Here is a 19,833-nt window from a genome sequence, read left to right as displayed (position 1 = left end):
CCTTAGGCTCTATTATAGTTGCTTTTGGCAGAAGGAGGAACAAATACAGTTTAAATCTCAGGACTGGACATCGGTCCCACAAATATATAAAAGCAGGTCAAAGGAGTAGCTCTAGAGTCCAGGCCAGCACGATCATAGATGTCAGATGGCATTAAGGAATCCCTAAAGTCAGCTTGTATCCTCCAAAAATACCAGCAACCAGAACAAGGGCAAAAGTTACTCAGTTTTAGATTCAAATTACTGCAGACAGTGAACTGCTGAGCTGCTTGGGCATGTAATTGGGTTAGAAAACATTTCTCTCTATAAACTTAGGGAATTCTGTATGCTTTTCTGAGGGAAAAATATATGTGAATACTTACAGGTCTCCAAAATTGTTCCCTGGTATGAATCAAGCATTTTTTTTTTTCTGTTTTGCTTCTGAATGCAGTATACATACCTATTTTCTGCCTCTCCAAAGGCTGTGCAAGGCAGCCTGGCAGCCTGTGCTAAATGAGAGGCAAACAAGACTCCATGGTGCATGGCTGGGGACTTGAGCCTTTCTTAAATGAACATGAGTTGTCTCAAGGGAAGAACATATCGTGGCTGAGTTCTTTTATATCAGCTAATCCTTTCAGAAACTGTACTAAAAGTCAAGAAATGAAACTGAGTTATTATACCTTGGTCTAGATTTTCACAAAGAAATAACCCTTCTTTATAATCCTTATGCAAATAATAATACAAGAGGTAGCTGCAAGATACAATAATTGCTTCTAATAGGAGGCTCAGCTGGTTTTCTAAATATGGGATTTTACATATGAGCTCAGGAATCTGCATCTGAGATACCAGGAAGCTTTCAGCAAATTATGTTGTTTCCTAGCGTTTCTTTATCCTCTTACTTCCTTTTTTCCCTCTTCTTTCTTTACTCTCATTTCAGGAAGAGCCATATGTACATGCAGTGTTTAATAGCATGGATTCTTTAGTTTTTCATGAGTCTGTATTGCTCTTCACACATATGCAAAGGGCTACAGATTGATAAATCAACAGCATAAAACTTAGTCTTCCCCTTTCACTATACTCTTCATAAGTACGTGAGTCTTCCAACCAGGCAGCTGAAACAATACCTCGTAACTGCAACCTCTACACACTCTTATCTATACTGATATGAAAAAGAAGATTCTGTGCATATTGGCCAGGACTGTTTAGGGAGTAAGGAATGGGCAGAATCAGGAATTGCCCCAAATGCTGGCTGAATAGCAAACTGGTAGGAAATCCAAATGGTAGTTTTCCGGTTGCCAAACACCGTGACTAGAAAAATACTGGAGGCAGCATCAAAGAAAGCACTTTAGCTTACAAATTATTTGTTGCCATTATTTGTGAAATATCTGAACATCAAATATGTTTGGATAAATTAGGATTACTCTGGTAACAGAAACAGACTACATTTGTCAGAGAGCTTATTCAACAAGGATGGTACTCTGTCAGCAAGTCCTTATCTGTGGAAAAAGCTAATGAATGTGCCTCATGAATTTTTATTATATTATTCTAATCTCAAAATTCAGTGTTGACTTGAATTCAACAATTCTACTCTATTCCTGAAATGAATTTCTATCTTGCATAACAAGACTTTGAATCATATGTGTATAACAAATATGTCCAAGTTTAGGTGCATAACTGAAGTCCAACAGGCAAAACACAACCATAATGAGGCTCCAGAGGTTCAATGGAGTTAATAAAGAATAAATACCTAGACTTGTTTATGTTTCTTTTATGTTGGATGGTAGATTAAGAAGCAGTGCAGCTTTATTACATATTTCTATTCAGATATATTTTCTTCTATAAATCATATCAAATTTCAGCCCCTTGAAATCCTCATTTTTTATGTATACTTTAGCAGACTGCACCTTTAAGAACATGCCAGTTACAGATATTTAAAACTGCTTTATACTTCTAATATGTAATCTCTTATGAAGCAATCTCCAATTCCCATTCCCCATCTAAATATTCCCTGAGTTTGGTATTTTTCACCCAAGCATACTCATAACCAGCTGATATTTGACAGACACCACGCGCAATATTCTGACATCTTTTCCCAGACAAAGAAAATTCAGTCTCCACAATAACTCTAAAGATGGGTCATAGTAAATTTTGTCGATTGCTCAGAGATTAAATTCTGTCTTATTTCCAATTAAGAATGGCTATCAGCCAGTAAAATTGCAAAGAAAAATACTAGAAGGGTTGGCAAGATTGCAACTGCCTCTTTGATTAAATTTAGGTATTCCTTGACTTGTCAAGTTTCACACAGTGAAGCTGAGATACACTTTGGTTCCTATTTCCTGCAGTTAGACTATATACATTAACATTTTGTGACATCTCTTCTTCTCTGTTATCCCACAATCCCAAATGGATCACTGTTATCAATGTACACTAGTATGTCTAGCCTATAAGGTTAAGGAGCAAAGAGGGCTGCAGGAGAAAAAATGTCTCTGTTGGGGAAACACAGTATCTTGTGGAGCCAAGACTATAAAATATAGAAACTGTAGTCTTGGTGTCCAAGAAAATGGGAAGAGATTCATCAGAAGCTCATTCCAGCCTAGCTTCCCATAAGTTTGCTGAGCCCTTTTATAGGGTACATTTCCATGAAGCTATTCAATCTTAGGAAACTACTTCTGTCTTCACAATCAAGACATATTAGTGAAGATTTGCAGTGAAATGCATACTGACTTTTATCTCTGGTTACAATGATATCCAAGTCCTCTAAATTGGTAGTTACTATCATCTCCAGACACTAGCTACCTGATTCTTGATTTTAAAAAATATAGTTTCCAGCTTTCATCCTTCCATGTCAATTTGGAGTATTGCTTAGCCCACTGTCCTCCACTGTAACCACAGAAAGGTGGTCAACTGAAAACATTGCCTGGAGAGACTCAAAAAACAGCTTCCTGCTACCTCCCTGAGCTTTTCTTCATGATAGATTAGACACTGACAGGTATCAAGTCTGGACTTTTCAGTAGCGTAAGCATGGCTGAATCCTAACCCCTGATTGAGAACTATACATGATTTCTATTATCATGAGCAATAATTACCTTAAGGAATTAGTATTGAAGCTCCTCAATGAATTTAGATTTTCAAGAAGCTTTTGAGAAGATTCTTTGACAAAGGCTCTTTTAAAAGAGTTCAATGTCAAGGGAGGAAGAAGGAAAGTCCTCTCATGGATTACTAACTGGTCAAAGAACAATCAATAAAGATTAGGAATAAACAGTAGATTTTTCACAAAGAAGGAAGGTACCAGCAGAGTCCCTCAGGTATCAGTGTTTAGACATGTAATATTAAACATATTCTTAAATGACCTGGTTAAGAGGTAAATAGTGAGGCAAAAAATCTCCAAATGGTACAAAATGAATTACAAGAGTCAGCACTGGAACTGACAAGGACAAGTTGCAGAACGGTCTTATGCTACAGAATATCTGCGTGACAGAGGGGCAAATAAAATTCATCCTTCATGGATGCAAATTCATACCTATCATCGTGAAGGGAAACAAACCATAAGTTGACAAACGTAATACTAGATTTCAAATGGCCATGAGGAAGGTGATCCTGGAAGTAGATCTTACAGAAAGTTCTCTGAAAACATCTTTTCAATGTTCAGAAGTGATTAAAAACAGAAAACAGAATAGCAAGAACTATTATGAAAACAGTAAAGAATCAAATGGAAATATGGTACTGCGATTCTACCCCAAAGGAACACAGTAAAATCGGAAAATAAGTATAATTGGGGATTTGGAACATTTCCACGTGGGGAGAGATTAAATAAACTAAGATTCTTCAGTATGGAAAATAAATAAACATGGGGAAATTGGAGAGAAGTATGTAGAAACTGCGAAAGGCATAGAGAGGGTGAATAGGGAATAACTATTCATTGTTTTCCATAACACAAAGACAAGGTGGAACAAAATGAAATTACCAGGCAACTGGTTTAGAACAAATAAAAGGAAGTATTTTTCACGTGACACATAATTAAATTGTAGCACTCATTGCCATAGGATGTTGTGGATGCCAAAAGTATAACTGGGCTCAAAAAGCAATTAGGCAAAATTAATGGAAGAATTCATGGAAGACCTCCATTCTGAAAGTCCCTGAGTCTCAGATTGCTGAAAGTTATAAGGGTATAACCACGGGAAAAATCATTCTGTGCTTGCCCTGTTTTATTGTCTTTCCCGAAGTATCTACTAGTAGCCGTTGTTAGAGACAGATCAGTGAGCTAGACAGATGTTTGTCCTGATCTAACAAAGTTGTTCTTATACTTTGACACAAGAATTCAACTGTTTTTTCATTGGAAGCATGAACTTCACTCCTATTCTAAAGAGAGCATATTTTAAAACAAAAGTCATGGCTGGACTTTTTATCAGTGTTTGGATAGTGGTTGCAAACTAGCGATGAAATTACTGGTTTGATGCTGTCCCAACTCTGCCAATGAGTAGAAGCTCTTGTCATTTGATGGCTGTTTTATACGATAGAATTGATGGGATCAGTCTGTTTCCCAGAGATGAGATGATTGCACCCTAAAGCCATATTCACAATTAAAACTCCAAATGAAAAGGACCTTGGTTCAATATACTGCAGCCTTCTTCATTAGCAAGGCACATTTGATTGAGGTACATCACAACGCTTGCACTGACAACCATTCATTGTGTGCAAGGTCTTAGGATGTGCTTCTGTAAACCCTCAGTAAAGTATCTGGAGAGCAATTTTCTGAAAATTATTGATACTATCCAGGCTTATTCCCTGCACCTACCAGTTTTCAGGACCGGGGCCCTTGTCTAATCTTAAGCAGTCTAGGGAATGAAAATTTCAGACCATTTTGCCTTTCAGAATCCATGGGAGAGCTTCAATCTAGACAATAGCAAGCGACAAGAGAAGTGTTAGTGTAGGGAGTATCAATGCAGCCCATGTTAGTGGACTTCATTACTTTCAGAGATGAGGCTGAACTGGAGTTTTGCCTATTCATTTAATATGTGTTTTCCTAAAGGATAAGGAGGCATTGTGCTGTTGAATAGCCAAGGGAAGGTGATGGGGTAGGCAGGAAAAGGAAAAAACAGAAGCAGAGATCCTTTCACATCTTTATTACTAATGCTTTAGTTTATACGATGCCCCCTGAACATAGTGGAGGATTTAGAAACCATTGAAAACTAATAATTTGTTCAGAAAAGACAATAATACTGAGGTTTCATGCTGATAATAAACCATTTCCTTTCTTTTTTTAAGCTGTGTAGCTCTTTTTCATTTTTCTGCATGTTTTGCAAAGGAGTGTACTTCCTCCTTGACTACTATGTGGAATTTAAATACTGTAATCATTATTTTGTGGAATACACTTGTTTTTCATCATTGCTATTAAATAATGTTGCTTGGAAGCCAGGCAGGTTACTGGACATGTGGACTCTGAGGCATATCGTGCTCTGTGGAAACAATCACTAGTGGTTCAGATAGATAGCGCAGACGATAAACCAGATACAGACAAGCAATGGATTTCATATCCCTGCCAAGGAAGGACACAGATGAAGTTCAAATGGTTACAACACTGACAAACCCATGACTATGAGGTTGCATGAGAATAGAACAAACAAGCCTGTTTTCTAACAGTTTAACAGGTTTTAGTTGCTAAATGTATCGGGAATAGACATTCTTTTGATAGCTGCAAAATTCTAGATGGTCTGAGATGTGACTACATGCTTTCTGCCAGTTTGCTTTAGTCAGATTACTGCACAGCGTCATTGCAATTCAGGCACCAGATAGTTGTAAATTTGCCAACAATGTCAAATCTTTACTTACTGCTGAAATGAGCCGATGAAATCTGAGGTCCAGATGAACAGGCAGCAGTGGGAGGATGGCAGGAACTGCTTGCGCAGACATGGCACTGGGGTTATGTTTCATGGCGATCAGCATCTGAAAGACATCAGAAAGCAGCTAATTGTCTGTAAATTACTGTATTTACCAGTTCAGCAGGGCAAATTCTAACCTAATGATATTTAAATTCAATATGCCTGCTACACAATCAGACAGACCATAAATTAATTCTTTTTAAATTACAGCTTTCTCACTACAAAAGCAAACAAATAAATGAGAGAAAATAGTGTTTTAATTTGCTCTTTCAAAACTAAGTTCATCATTTGTAGTGTTTACACATTGATGGATTGCTGAGGTGTAGATTCACTCAAATGCCACCTAACAATACTGCACCCAAACTGAAAAGGACTGATTTAGCTGGAATCTTGTAAGAGGTTTTCACTCCAGCTGTCCATTTCTGCCCTCTCATGAGTTAACTGCTAACTTAGCTCTAAGTGGTAAAACCAGCATACCCCTAAACATTTTGATCATATTTGCTTAATTCACTTCTTTTTCTGTTTTTGGTTTTACTTGTGACTTAGAACTGAAGTATATCTGCAAAAGGGATCAATTCTGTTCTGCAAATTTTTGGGAGGCTGATACAGCTATGAAATAGGAAATAATTTGTTTATATTCTATTTCTCATTCTCTGTCTAAGGCTATGAACACATCACTTTTTATCATGCTCCTGCCTTGAACCTTCTGCATTGTTCTGAAATAAGCTGGTTTGTCAGTCTAGTATTTCAGTCCTGCTGTGTCTTCTATACCTTCAGAGGCACACAAATAAACTGTTAAATCCTTTAAATACCATGGAATTGTTTCTGCTTGTTCTTTTGCTATGCTTTATTCTCTTTGTCATGTGATACTTGCTTATTCAAACTCTTTGCAACGATGTTTCTTTCCCAACCCCTAAGCAAAAGGGTAATGCAACCACCTTTCCTCCCACTTTTTTTCCTGTTAGGTTATTAGCACTGAGGTGTTTGCAATCACAATCTGCTGGCACCACATCTTGTTAGAACTTGAGACGTGAAATACCTCACTGCCAAGGCAGGTCGACACGATACGTTTTGATAAACTGCTAATAAATGCATTTTGATAAATGTAACCATACGTTCTGAGTAGCTGGTAAATACAGTAAGATATAGCTGCATGTTGATGTTTTTCAGATGCTGATACCTCATCCAGAACACCTTCCTTCTAAACAAGTTCTTTGCCTAGGCAGAACTGGATCAGACAAACCACAACAGTTCCCTGATAGTATCATACACTGAATAGTATAAACTCCGAGATATAGGGCTGGTCCAATGGAATTATATAGTTCTGCTGATGCCTTTAATCTGTGCCCCCTGTGAGATATTAAAGCTATATACAGAATAGTCATCCAGTGCTCTCAAGTTTGTTGCCCTGAGTGCAGAGGAGGATTAAATGAATGTTTGAAGCTGTTACTGACTTGAGCTGTTTGCCTCACTCCTCTGAAGGACCACCATGGACACGTGAGGGACCTCAAGAAAGGAAAGGCATTTTAAGGGTCTGCAGGAAACCCCATCGGATCTTCCAAATTATGAGAAGATGGCTTCATCCTTCCTGGGGATGAAGACCTTGTTTCTGGGTCTGTTAATGGCTTTTCTGAATAGTGCACAAGCATCTCCTAACGTGTAAGGCTATTTGCTACAGTGGAAACCAAAGAAAATTATCTGCAGTGTCCATAGGGGGCTCTACAGCTAGCCCAGGTGAGCAGTACTGTTGGTCCTCTTCAATGAGTATGTATGTGTATCTGAATGGATATGGTTTGGCTTCTAACTGTTTTCCATTTTATGGGCACACAACCGGGCTCTGGGTGTTCTGCGAACAGGGACATCTTACGGGTTGGACTTACACCCATTCTGCTTCTAGAGATACAGTCATGAAGTTATAGCTGTGAAGCCCAGCCCAGAACCCTACCCCAGGCTCCATTTCAGCTCTGGAGCTGGGGCCTGTCTGTGCAAAGCCCACATTTACCTCATATATCAATGTCCCTGTCACATTACAGCCACTGAATGACTGATTTCACAGACTGAACACAGTCTTTCCTTCACGTGCAGGCATCAAGCTCATTACTACAACTCTTCACTCTCTTCCACTCCACCTATTCTATCACCTCTGGAAGTTTCTCTCCCCAAGCAGAATCCCTTAATCTCCAGGGAAGGAACGATAACCCCTTCCTGGCAGAAGGATATCCTGCAGACACAAACATATTGCCAATCATCCCATGGTATGCACACTTTGCAAAACTTTGCTTTTGCAGTGACCCATGGATGATAACATTTCTTGCCTGGGCACTTGTATTTCCTTGCAGTACTATGTTTTGAAACATTACTAGACATATGCATCCAGTCTTCTCTCGGCTTGAGCAAATAGGCGTTTTCATATCCTTGCCTGAAACAGACCAATTGCCCCCCTTGCTGCTAGGGCTGACCATGGTCTTAGGTATTCCAGAATATCAAGGAGAAAGACACTCCTGAGCTCACAGCAGAGCATGGCAGGAAATGCAACCAATTCTCCAAGACCTAACACAGGCTCAAGTAAAGAATTGCTGACAGCCACTCATTCTTCCTTAGCATGTGATACACAGGAATGTCACTGTCCCCATTTGAAACTTCTGCGTCCGTTCACAATCCTTATAGCACAACTATCTGCTAACATTCACTTTTCTCTTTAGAAACTCAGAAATCGAGTGGAATGAGGAAGGGACCGACAGAGGTGGTGATGAAGTTAGCAGGTCCCAGCCAGCCAGTCAGTCTGCACTGCACAATTTCCGCGCTGTAAGTGTCCCACTGAGCTCAGCAGGGATTCAGTGGCTGGGCACACATCAGTACTCACATGCTTGAAACAGAAATATCATCACCTGCAAAAGTCCTTCCAGCACAGTGTTTATGCTCTCACTCCAGCCCAGGTGGGAAGTTAAGACAGAAGCAGTGGCTACATCTGGCAGTCAGCTTCCAGTGCAGCTGCCTCCTGGGGCAGCAGCTGAGCTCTGAAGCAAAAAGCAGATAGAAAAGCACTGGATATGGCAGATTTGTGGAAAGTAAAGGGAAGGTTAGACACAGGACAACCCAAAAGATCACATAAAATACACAACAAAAACTGGCACAAAAGCATAATATATGATTTTTCCAATGCAGGCAGTGACCATTCATGACCTGACCTTGCAAGTACATGTCAAATTGGCCCTAATCTGCTCTACCAGATAATCTGGCTCTGCACAGATATGGCATGACTGCTTTTGTCATTAGACTTCATAACTACATCTAAAATCAAATAAACCATATGTTCTCAAACCTGCAAGTTTTATAAATCCATACTAAAATTCCACCAGACACAAAATAAACTGTCTTGTTTTAATAGAACACTCCAGATGATTAATTTTTGTTGAGATTGATACTTATTGAAAAGTATAACGAGACAGAGCTTTTGCTTTTATCTCTCTTTTAAAACACCAACTTGAGAAATTTTTCATGAACTAACAAACTGTGTGTACACATATATACATACACATTACTACATATATATATATGATAACCTCCTGACGTTATGAGAATTTCAGCATCCTATAATTGTGACTTATACATGATTTTAACAAAACAATAGGAAACAGGCCTGGAAAAGATCTCAGAAGGTCATTTAGTTTTTCTCTCTGTTGCAGTGCAGGATCAGCTTTGCCACACTTGACGAAGTTTGTCTATTCTGTCCTTAAAAGCTTTCAGTGATGGATATACCTTGGTCCCCATTAAAAAAAAAAAGTTTCAGTACTAAGGTTGGAATTAAAACATTAAATTTAAAAATCTTCAAGACAGAGTAGTTTTTTTTTTCCCTTTTGTTTATGCTTTGTTATAACAAAGTTCAGTACATTGTTTTTTGCCTGATCTGAGGATTTGAGACACTGAACAACATTTCTTATCAAAACCAATAGCATTGAATAAAAAGAGGACTTGGGAGGTATTGATTACAATGACATAGAATTCCACTAGCCTAAATCCCAGTAGAAAGAAAAAGTCAGAAAGACTCTCATTTACCTGATGAGAAGTGCATTTACTATAATTTCTCAGATTTTTCAGATTTCTATTTACTATATTCTTTCTACTAACTGTAAATGCTATCCCAAAGTCCCTTCCAGCTGAGTGAGGTTACGCTGGTGGCATGAGACAGGCAAGTTAATAAATTCAACTTATTCTGCAATTAAAATTGCTTGGCTATATATGTGAAGTGAAAGAAAGCTTAATTTTCTTTATCTTCGTGATTGCTCCAACAGTAGAGAGTTGTAACAGAAATACTAAGATTGGTATGGGCTGAATCACATACAGCAAAGTTTGTGTGCAAAAGCACCACAAGAAGGACTTGGGGGTACTGGTGGATGAAAAGCTGGACATGACCCGGCAATGTGTGCTCACAGCCCAGAAAGCCAACCGTATCCTGGGCTGCATCAAAAGAAGCATGGCCAGCAGGTCAGGGGAGGTGATTCTCCCCCTCTACTCCACTCTGGTGAGACCCCACCTGCAATACTGCATCCAGCTCTGGGGTCCTCAGCACAGGAAAGACATGGACCTGTTGGAGCGGGTCCAGAGGAGGGCCACAGAAATGATCAGAGGGCTGGAACACCTCTCCTGTGAGGACAGCCTGAGAGAGTTGGGATTGTTCAGCCTGTAGAAGAGAAGGCTCTGGGGAGAATGAACTGCTTTTTAGGCTCCAACTGTGTTGATTAGATTTCCATCGACTATAATGGGGCTGTAGGCAAGTCTGTGTGTGTCTAAATATAAAAATCTAAATTTAAGGGTCTTAATGGCTAGCCAAGTATCACTGTCATGCATATGTCTTGCTCTAGATGCCATTGGTCTTTCTTTGTATATGCCTTTAAATCACATTTCTGCAACAGTTTGTTTATGAATGTCCCTCTATCTTTCATGATTGACAACATTTTTACTGACCAATTTGTAACTTTTCTCACTTTGTTCAAATAACAGCATTAAATATTGTTAATTCCTGCTTAAATTATATATTTCTTGAATTCAAGTTTCATTTTGTGTAGTAGAACTGTTTCACACAGTTAAAAACTGGCATATTCATAACTGCTCTAGTTGTTTGGTGGTATCTACGCTTAGCGTAACAGGGTACCATACTCTGGGTTACTGTTTCCTGAAAGTTTAACAATGGACAGACTACGTGACATGAAATTCAGTATATCTGGAGCAATTATTTACTGTTTAGCTCCCATAAATTTTCCATTATTCACAGATAACATGCCATGGAAAAATGTTCAGATATTTCTATTGTAACAGATCAGATTGCATTTTTCATTTTATAGTGAGAGTAAACTCTTGTTCTTGGAAGTCCTGACAACAATGATATCTGAAATCTCGTTTAGTCACATAGCAACATTCATATCTAACGATAAAGTAAGTTTCCCCCACATTTGGCTGCCAATAGTTTCAGTGCTCAATAAAATACTCACCGTTTCCAAAGAATGAGATTAAATCTGCCCTTTTTTCATGCTATTCTTGCTTGTAAGCTCACTATGACTGTACAGTTGTTAGAGTACAAGTAGAAAACAAGACTTTGGAGTTTTAGTAGCAGTTCTTTGCTGACTGTTCAGACCTGTGCAGTCCCTTAACTTTCATTTCTGTTTTTCTTTGTGTATGGTGTTCATGGTATAGTCCAGAATCTCATATAATTCAGCACGAAAACAAATTCTAACAAGTATTGTAGATGTCACAATGTTGCTTTTTAAATCCATTTTACTTATATTAAACCTCACTAAGGTGTTGATTTTTGAATGAAGTTCTGATTATTCTTCCTGCTGTTACACACAAACACCCTTCAAAACTTAATTTTGATTGTGTTTATGTTTGCCCTGATTTGGGTCACGTTACAGAGCTCCAGGAAGAAACATCTGCTTTGCTTCCTCCCGGTAGTTACGGTGTGAAGCCAAGGAACGAATGCTGCACAGGCAGTGCAGGAGCAGTCCCATGGGAACACCTCCTCCCAAACGGGCACCCCTTCTCCATCCCCTTAACTGAAGCTGGAACCTGTGGAGTTTTACAGAGGGCTTAGCATCCTTCCACCCACACACCTTTGGCAGAGCTGAACATGAACAGGGCTCTGAGCAACCTGACCTAGTTGAAGATGTCCCTGCTCATTGCAGGGGGGTCGGACTAGATGACTTTTAAAGGTCCCTTCCAACCCAAACTATTCTATGATTCTATGATTCTATGCCACCTTTGCTGATTATAGCACTATAGTCTTGGATACTCCTGCATGGTTTTAGTAATGTTTTATTTCTTCTGGTTTATGTCCAAAAGGCATATGTCTAAGTGCAAGGGAAATGAGCTCTAGCGGTGATATGGATAGCCTTCTACTAGCCCACATAAATCCTGGCCGTGGTGTAGTGCACAGACAGATTTTAAAGTCCCATCATTAATTTTTCAAGTCTGTCAAGAGAGGTATGACGTAAAAAACATCTATGAAAAATGTAAGATGAGTGGCAGAACATGAAACTTTTCTTTCTTGCTTGTGGTAACACATTAGGGATATCCTGTTGCCATTTAATTCTGCCAAAAATGCCTAAAGTCACTATGTAAATTATCCTCAGGATAGGTTGTCATCAGCCTAAAGGCTGAAGTGATTCTTTCTCTGTTTTGGTACCTCAGTATTTGTTCATGTTGAATACCTGCCTACTGTGATTTTTGAAATATGTGATTTTTAAAACATTTGTAGATTTTATCCTCTGCTTATATAAACTGATTTTAGTGGCTTGTTCCATTTTGCCCAATACTACAGCTAAAGTCTTACTTTTCAAAGTTGTTCCAAAATATAAAATATACTGAAACAGAAATCTAAGCCTGACTCTCCTATATCCCAGTTTAAAACTACTCTGTTGTCTTTTTTCTCTGTACCAGTGAATAATTACGTTATGAAAATGAAGCTGTTTCAGTGTGTTTTCTCTCCCCTGTATTCTGTTGATTAATGTGTTCTCACATAAAAGGGGAAGACTGCTCCAGACCCTGATATATTAAAATGAAAATTTGAATGTATCTTTTTTCTTCTCACAGGAGTGCCCCAACTACTGCTTTTTTGGAGGGAATGTGTGTATCCACTACCATATAGACTGTAAAAGTCTTTATCGCTCATTGGAAACGGTATGAGCATCCTCTAAATTGGTCTCCTAAGAGAAGATAGCTGGTAAGATGTCTGGTTTGGCAATCCTGTCAGGAGATAGTTTTCAGTGTAGGTCCCTAAGCAATGCAGTGACATCCAGTGTAAGGTGGCAGAAGCAGCTCAGTGGCAGAAATTCACAGAGTACATGAATTGCAGGATTATGTGTCTGCAAAGCTGAGGAAGTTGGCACTACCTGAGTGAAAGACTTTTTCATTAAGCATCTTTTGGTAGTAGACCTCTGCCTCAGATAATGGAGAGAACTTCTATCTCCCCACCTTGCAGGGATTGTGGGGAAATAAATGCATTAAAAATTGCAAGGCTCTGAGACCAACAGATAAATAGTCTTTCATGTAGCTTTCTAGGAAAACACACTCTGTTCAGGACCTATGAGAAAATGCTCAGTCTAAACAGATGCACAATGCAAAACAGTGGGGTGGAAAATTTACTGATGGCACAGAAATATTCTGAGGAACAAAGCCAACATTTTCAGGTATAAATCCTCAGAAGCCACACACACAGTGAAAGCAGCATCTTGTCTGAAAGAAGCTGCTCAGAAGTGTTGGCTCCACCAACATGGACTGCCCCTGGTTATTTATCTCAGGTTTAATTCTCGTTTTAGGACGTAAGTGAGCATTCAAGCTTGAAAATGTTCATCTGTTGCTCAGTATAACGCTCCAAACCAGGAGTAAGGTAGGTCAAGCAAGTCACGCCATGAAATATTCACACGTAGTAGCTGCTCATAGAGCCAGACTCCCAGGTATCACAATCATTTTTCATTATCTAAGGAGGCATGAGAACATCAAGCACTTGTTTCACATGGGCATCAACTGATCACTTTGGACAAAAATTTGCCCCAGGAAAACAGCAAACATGAGAGTTTGTGTGAAAATAATCAAAAGACGTTATAGCAAGATTCTCTTTCCCTTCCTTTTTCCTCTTCTTTCCCTCTCTTTAGTTTATCTATTCCATTTCTTTGTTTTATTTAACCTCCTTCAGAAACTGGTATTCCCAAGCAAGTCTCCTGTTTCCCTAATCCTCACTCAGTAACTCCTACAGTGGCATAAATCAAGTGTACTGAAATCCTCTTGTGATTGACAAGTCAATGGATTTACTGTATTCAGATTTCTGAAGGCGGTATTTCCTATCTCTGACTGACAGAATGAGTTCAGGATGGATGATTTCAACCTCCTCTCATTTTTTTTTTTCCTTGTAACCCAGCCCAGATCTTTTTTTTTTTCACTTGACACCTTATAAGATTAAAATTTCTCATTTCTCTTCCTTTCTTCTTCCTGTCCTCTTTCCCCAATGATGTTTTCCCAACCTTATCTCTTAGCTCTGTTTTTTTCCTTCTATAAGAAAAAGATCAAACTAACTTACACTATTTCGTCACTGTTTTTATTTATATTTAAGAAATAAAGCTCTCTGATGGTACAAGGAAGGACTTTTTTAGTTGAATACAGTCACATATTTTTAGAAATTGATGACAAAGAATGATACGGTATTTCACTATCTTAGTTTATGTAGTTATGCCCTTCAGAATATGTATCAAACCGTGGTTATATGTACACTATACATATACATATATGTGTGTGGAAGGATGAGCAGGTGTATGCATGTGTGTGGATATGTATTATCATTTCAAAAACAAGACTAGAAATATAAACTGGAAATCTGTCACAGAAACACATAAAGCCCCCAAATGACTGCACTTTTACTTTCCAAAAAGCAACTGTTTTATGATCAATTCCTGCATTTACTAAAATAAAATAGAGTGGTTATTAAGTTCTACCCATAAATGAATGCCTTTAAGGCTTTTTCTTCTGTGCAGATCATGTTGGTACATTCTTTCTTTTTGAAAAGAAGATAAAGTTATGAATATCAAGAACATGTCAATATTTTACTAAATTTGGACCAGTTTTGCAGTTGCTGAGGGTAAATTCCGTGTATTTTCAGCAGAAGTTTTCCTGGAGAGTTGTGGATTCAGTCCCAGTGTTTCCAGTGCCTCACCATGACAGACAGGGTATATTCCAGTCACAAATAAAGCCATCTAATTAAACCCATGACATTTCTTAAACCATAGCATATTTGAAGGGCACTTAATTTATTATGCAAAAGCATCCATTATGAACATATGATCCTTGAAATGAATTCCCGAAGTATATTTAGAGACAGGCAATCATATCACTGTGTGGAAATAACTGAATTTTCTAAATGTTATATCTTCTATTTTAAAGCCCTTGTCAGCACGTTTAGAATAACCACATGTCAGAAAGTTATTTAAAGGAGGATGACCAATCAACAATGTGTAATTCAGAAAGGAACTAGAATACCGCTGAGTTTGGAAGCCTAGAGAAGAAAATGTCTCTTCCCCACAAAGTTTTCCCTCCTACACAACAGCAGTACTCCTTTTTCTGGGCAGTAAGATAGATTTTTATGGAACAGTTGGTTGAAATGGCATTTTCACCTTTCACTGCCTTATGATGATGAAAGCATTGTATATTTAAAACTACTCATGTAGTAGTTTCAAAAAATTACTTCATTGTTTTTCTGAATCCTCTGTGGGTCTTGGGCAAGCAAGTTGGAGGATGGCTCTAGAAAACGTCTGTATAGCACAGACAGAATATGTATTCTTTTGATGGAGGAATCCCAGGAGGAACAGCAGAGCTGACATTTGACACACACTTGTTATTAAACTACATCTCAGGGATTGTACCCGAAGTGGATTTGCCAGCCATGCCTCCGTTAATAAAGATGAACTGCAGTAGCTACCACACTTAGTAACTCTACTGGAAAGAAAGTTAATTATTAAGGTTATATGGAAAACAATTCCATTTGCCAATAGCTTTACTTTCATTTTGATGCAGAGTGAAAAGAAAAACAAGACTTTTTTCCCAAATGAAATTCTGTTGAAACAACTCTTTACATTAAGAACTCAAGTTGTGTGATCACTAGAAGTAATCAGAGAACCCTGCCAGAGATCCATCATAATATTAAATTCTGCCGAAACTTCATGAAAATGTACACATCCAAGAAATATTCCAGCCATGGCAAACCTGGATACTTCAACATCTTTCCATTTTAGTGAAAGCAGTTCTTGTAATTATGCAGAAAACTAACAAACACGAATGCTACCGCTCTTCTCTTACAGCAGTGCAACCAACTTACTAGTAACATTAGTCCTATTTTGCCACTTCTAAAGGAAATCAGTTAAAATGGATAGGAAAAAAATGCAATGGAAAACAGGTATTTTGTGATCATCATTCTTCACAGGTTAATTTAGATCTCTTGTATTGAAAGTGCACATTTACTTCAATGAAGGATAAGTTTCAAAAGGCACGGTTTCTCCTTTTGTGCCCTTAAAACTGCACTGAAGAAGAAACTTTGATATATGAGACTGCCAACAGGATTAAACAAATTAATATTTTAAAAATTATTCAAGTAGAATATATTTTCACTATGGCCCACATTGTTGGGATAAACCAGGGAAAGGAAGGACATGGCCACTACGGCTAAGAGTGATCTCACTGAGAAGTACATAATCTAGTGTTGCCAGAGTGTCTGGTGGGAAGTGGTTAGGTCTCACTCTTTTCTTGTCCCCCCACCACCCCTCTTTCTCTTTTACTAAATGCAGGATGAAGAGAAAAACCAGAGTTCATGCAGCCATGCTGTGAATGGTAAGGCAACTTTCATTCTTCTACATCTCGAGGAACTCCAAATTAAACATACTTTCTAGGACGTTTTCTGTTGCTGCATAATCTTGACCTGACGTTCTCATGTTGGTTAGATTTTGAAAAACAGAATATTTAATACAAAGGGTTGTTGATTAAAATTTGCATAAAATAGCCACTGACCAGCTGGTTCCAAGTGATTTAGTTATTTTGTATTAATTAAGTTTCATAATCTGGGCCAATTATATTTCTTACCCATGAGAAATATTTGACTTCTGCCAGTCAAGTGGGTTGGATTCCCTGATAGACTGGATTCTCTTCTGGCTTGCATCTTTTTGAAAATTATTTATATTTATGCTTGCAAATAAGAACGTCATTTAAAATGTAATTTCTTTTTATTTCTTCTACCACTGTCTTTGCAAAGATAGAAGTGGCTACTCCCATTGCTAGAAAGAACATATTAGGTTAAATGATGTTACACCTGGTAGAAATAGAACATATGAACTAATGCACTTCTAAATGTTTCTCCGCTTTTAAGAACCATTCACCAAGAACCCAACACAACACCGACTGAAGTCAATAGAAATATGCACTGTTTTCACTTACTATTGGATAAAGTTAGGAAGGTGAACACTGACAATATTGTTCTACAGAAATAACATTAAAAACTCCCAAAATATAGGTAAGTAAAGAAAACATCACTGAAGCAGGAAATAAAAGAGTATTAACGGTTTTGCCTATATATTAGGCAAAAAAAATTTGAGATATATCTGTACTGAAAGAAACCTTAGCATGGATGGAGCTATTCTACCAGTTTACTGCTATAACTATACCAGGAAATCTTTCTAAGCCTAACCAGGCTGACCACTCAAGTCAAGGTCTCATTCCCTACTCAACAGGAAAAGATAAGCACGTCACCCATTTAAAGATAGTTTCACAACCATTTCTTTCCATGAGAGTTTGAATTTAAACAACCCATTTCTCTCCATCCCAGTTGTTCACTTCTGTTTGTGTGCTGCCCCCATTGTTCTGTTGGTTCATTTATTTGTGTGGCCACAGATGAACCAGATTGAGAAGCTGACACAAGTTAAAAATAAACCAAGGAAAAAACGATGACTATTTTAACCCAGTTATTTGCTTGATCCAGTTCACCAGCTTCAGAAAGGAAATTAAAGAAAATTTTGCTTTTTTTTCTTTTTGTCAGGATGTGCCTGCATTCTGGGACACTTGAGACCAACTCAGGATATACGGTCAGTTTGTACTAAGTCTTCTGCAACACATTTCTAACCCTTAAAGGATATAAGGTCTGATGGTAGGGGTGAAGAATTTACCAAAAGACAACATGCTTGGGTCATTCCCAGAGATTAAATTAATGGCTAGCAGGGAGAATACACATCACTTAGATCTAATACCTAAAGTACAGTTCAAAATAATTTTAATATTTGCAAATATTTTTCTACTGTAGCTATAAATAAATTATCTACTTGAAAAGTGTTATGTCATTTAAGTATTCATGTTTCTTTCTTGAAGAAAAAAATGAAAAGTTCTAAAGCATTTTGTTTTTTCCATTTAGATGTGTGATGAAAAATTAATATTACAAAAATATTTTCAATATTATTTTAGAAGGTCATTATTAAGATTATAATTGTTTAAAAAAATAAGGAATTAAAAGGTCTTTGAGTAGAGTCTGTCAAGAAACTCTTGAAATCAGTGGGAGGGAAGACAGTTTTCCTCTGAAAATCTTTCTGGATTCAGATAATGCTTCCTTGAAATTAAGGTTATTATTTTCTTAAAAATATATAACAGTAATTAATATGTGAATAACTTGTACAAGTGTGAGGAAATATTTCAGCTATTTAAACACATGTTATGGTCATACTATAAAACTCACATTTGGCAAAACAAATAAAATTTTCAACAACTGCAATAAATTATTGTAAGTAGTAGGTAAACATTATCTGTAGTACATATTCCCAATTACTTGGGATTGATACCTTCAAAAGAAGGTTAATCTGTTTTCTATAAAATTTATTTATAAAATTGTACAGGTTTACATATTTATTTTTAAAGCCATACAGTAACATGTATCACTTCTCAAAATTCTACCAATATTATTTCATGAAGAGACTATGTTATTTCAAAAAATCAATGATTTTCAGAAGAATATGCGTGAGGCAGAAGGGGAGCTAAGGCCTCTTATCCTTTTATGTTCCTTCAGAAAAAGCTAGCTCCACACAACTCTCCTTAGAGTTCACAGAAGCCTTGACAGAAGCTAGTAATGCCTATAATGCCTATAATGCCAAGCATTTCACAATATGCCTAATATTTTTATCAGTTCCTCAAATGAGTAATTTCACAGGAATGTAATATATTTTCTGTGCACTTTTCCATTAAAGTAATATGATTTAAAAATAAATTAATGTTTGCATGAGACTTGAAGTGGACTAATAAGGTTATTAGCAAAGAAAAGAGACTGGATTTTTCTGTGCGAAACTAAGAAGTCACAATTCAAAGAAAGGATATAGGGAAAGTAAGACAGCTGCTGCTATGACAAAAAGCCACTGCAATGTATGTGCATGAAAGATTTGACTTAGCTCCAGATACATACAAAGTCCAACATGCCATCTGATACTTTTAATTTCCAGATTAGTAAGAAAATAAAGGCAACATCAACAGGATAAACGTCATCCTAGTCTTGCTAAGACACTGTTTTGCTTGCTACAGCAGAAGTAAGGCAAAAGTCAGAGTCCTGACTATAATTCTTCATCAAAATAGATCTTCTGGACAACAGAATTTGCCTAGAGAGACAAGGCACTCATAGATATTTAACTTCTTACTTTAGTGTGTAAAAGGAAAAAAAGAGGAAAAATATGCTTAATTTATCATAATTTGTATATTCTTTTTTAGTTCAAACTCATGACATTTCTGTCCTTCTCTTTATTGACATACACTTAAGTATTATCTTATCTGACTTACAGTTGAAAATAGAATAGAAACTGTCCTAACAGTGTTAATTCCATGTAACTTCATTAAAATTAGTTCACTCCTCTTATTTGCCCCAGTTTTAAAGTCATGTATTTTCTTCCATGGCACTGAAATAACTCCTGATTTACACAAT

General features: G+C 37.5%; 1 protein-coding gene across 1 annotated transcript in view; it reads right to left on the bottom strand.

Annotated features, from left to right (window-relative positions):
- Positions 1–5,864, bottom strand: part of LGSN (lengsin, lens protein with glutamine synthetase domain) — a 69,661-nt gene extending 63,797 nt beyond the window's left edge. Inside the window, exon 1 of the transcript XR_007766232.1 lies at positions 5,806–5,864. The gene's annotated coding sequence lies outside the window, so the exon portion shown is untranslated. The remainder of the gene's footprint in view (positions 1–5,805) is intronic.
- Positions 5,865–19,833: the final 13,969 nt, after the last annotated feature.

The sequence above is a fragment of the Gymnogyps californianus genome, chromosome 3, assembly GCF_018139145.2.
Source record: "Gymnogyps californianus isolate 813 chromosome 3, ASM1813914v2, whole genome shotgun sequence".
Lineage (NCBI taxonomy): Eukaryota > Metazoa > Chordata > Aves > Accipitriformes > Cathartidae > Gymnogyps > Gymnogyps californianus.
This window is presented reverse-complemented; position numbering and strand designations above follow the sequence as displayed.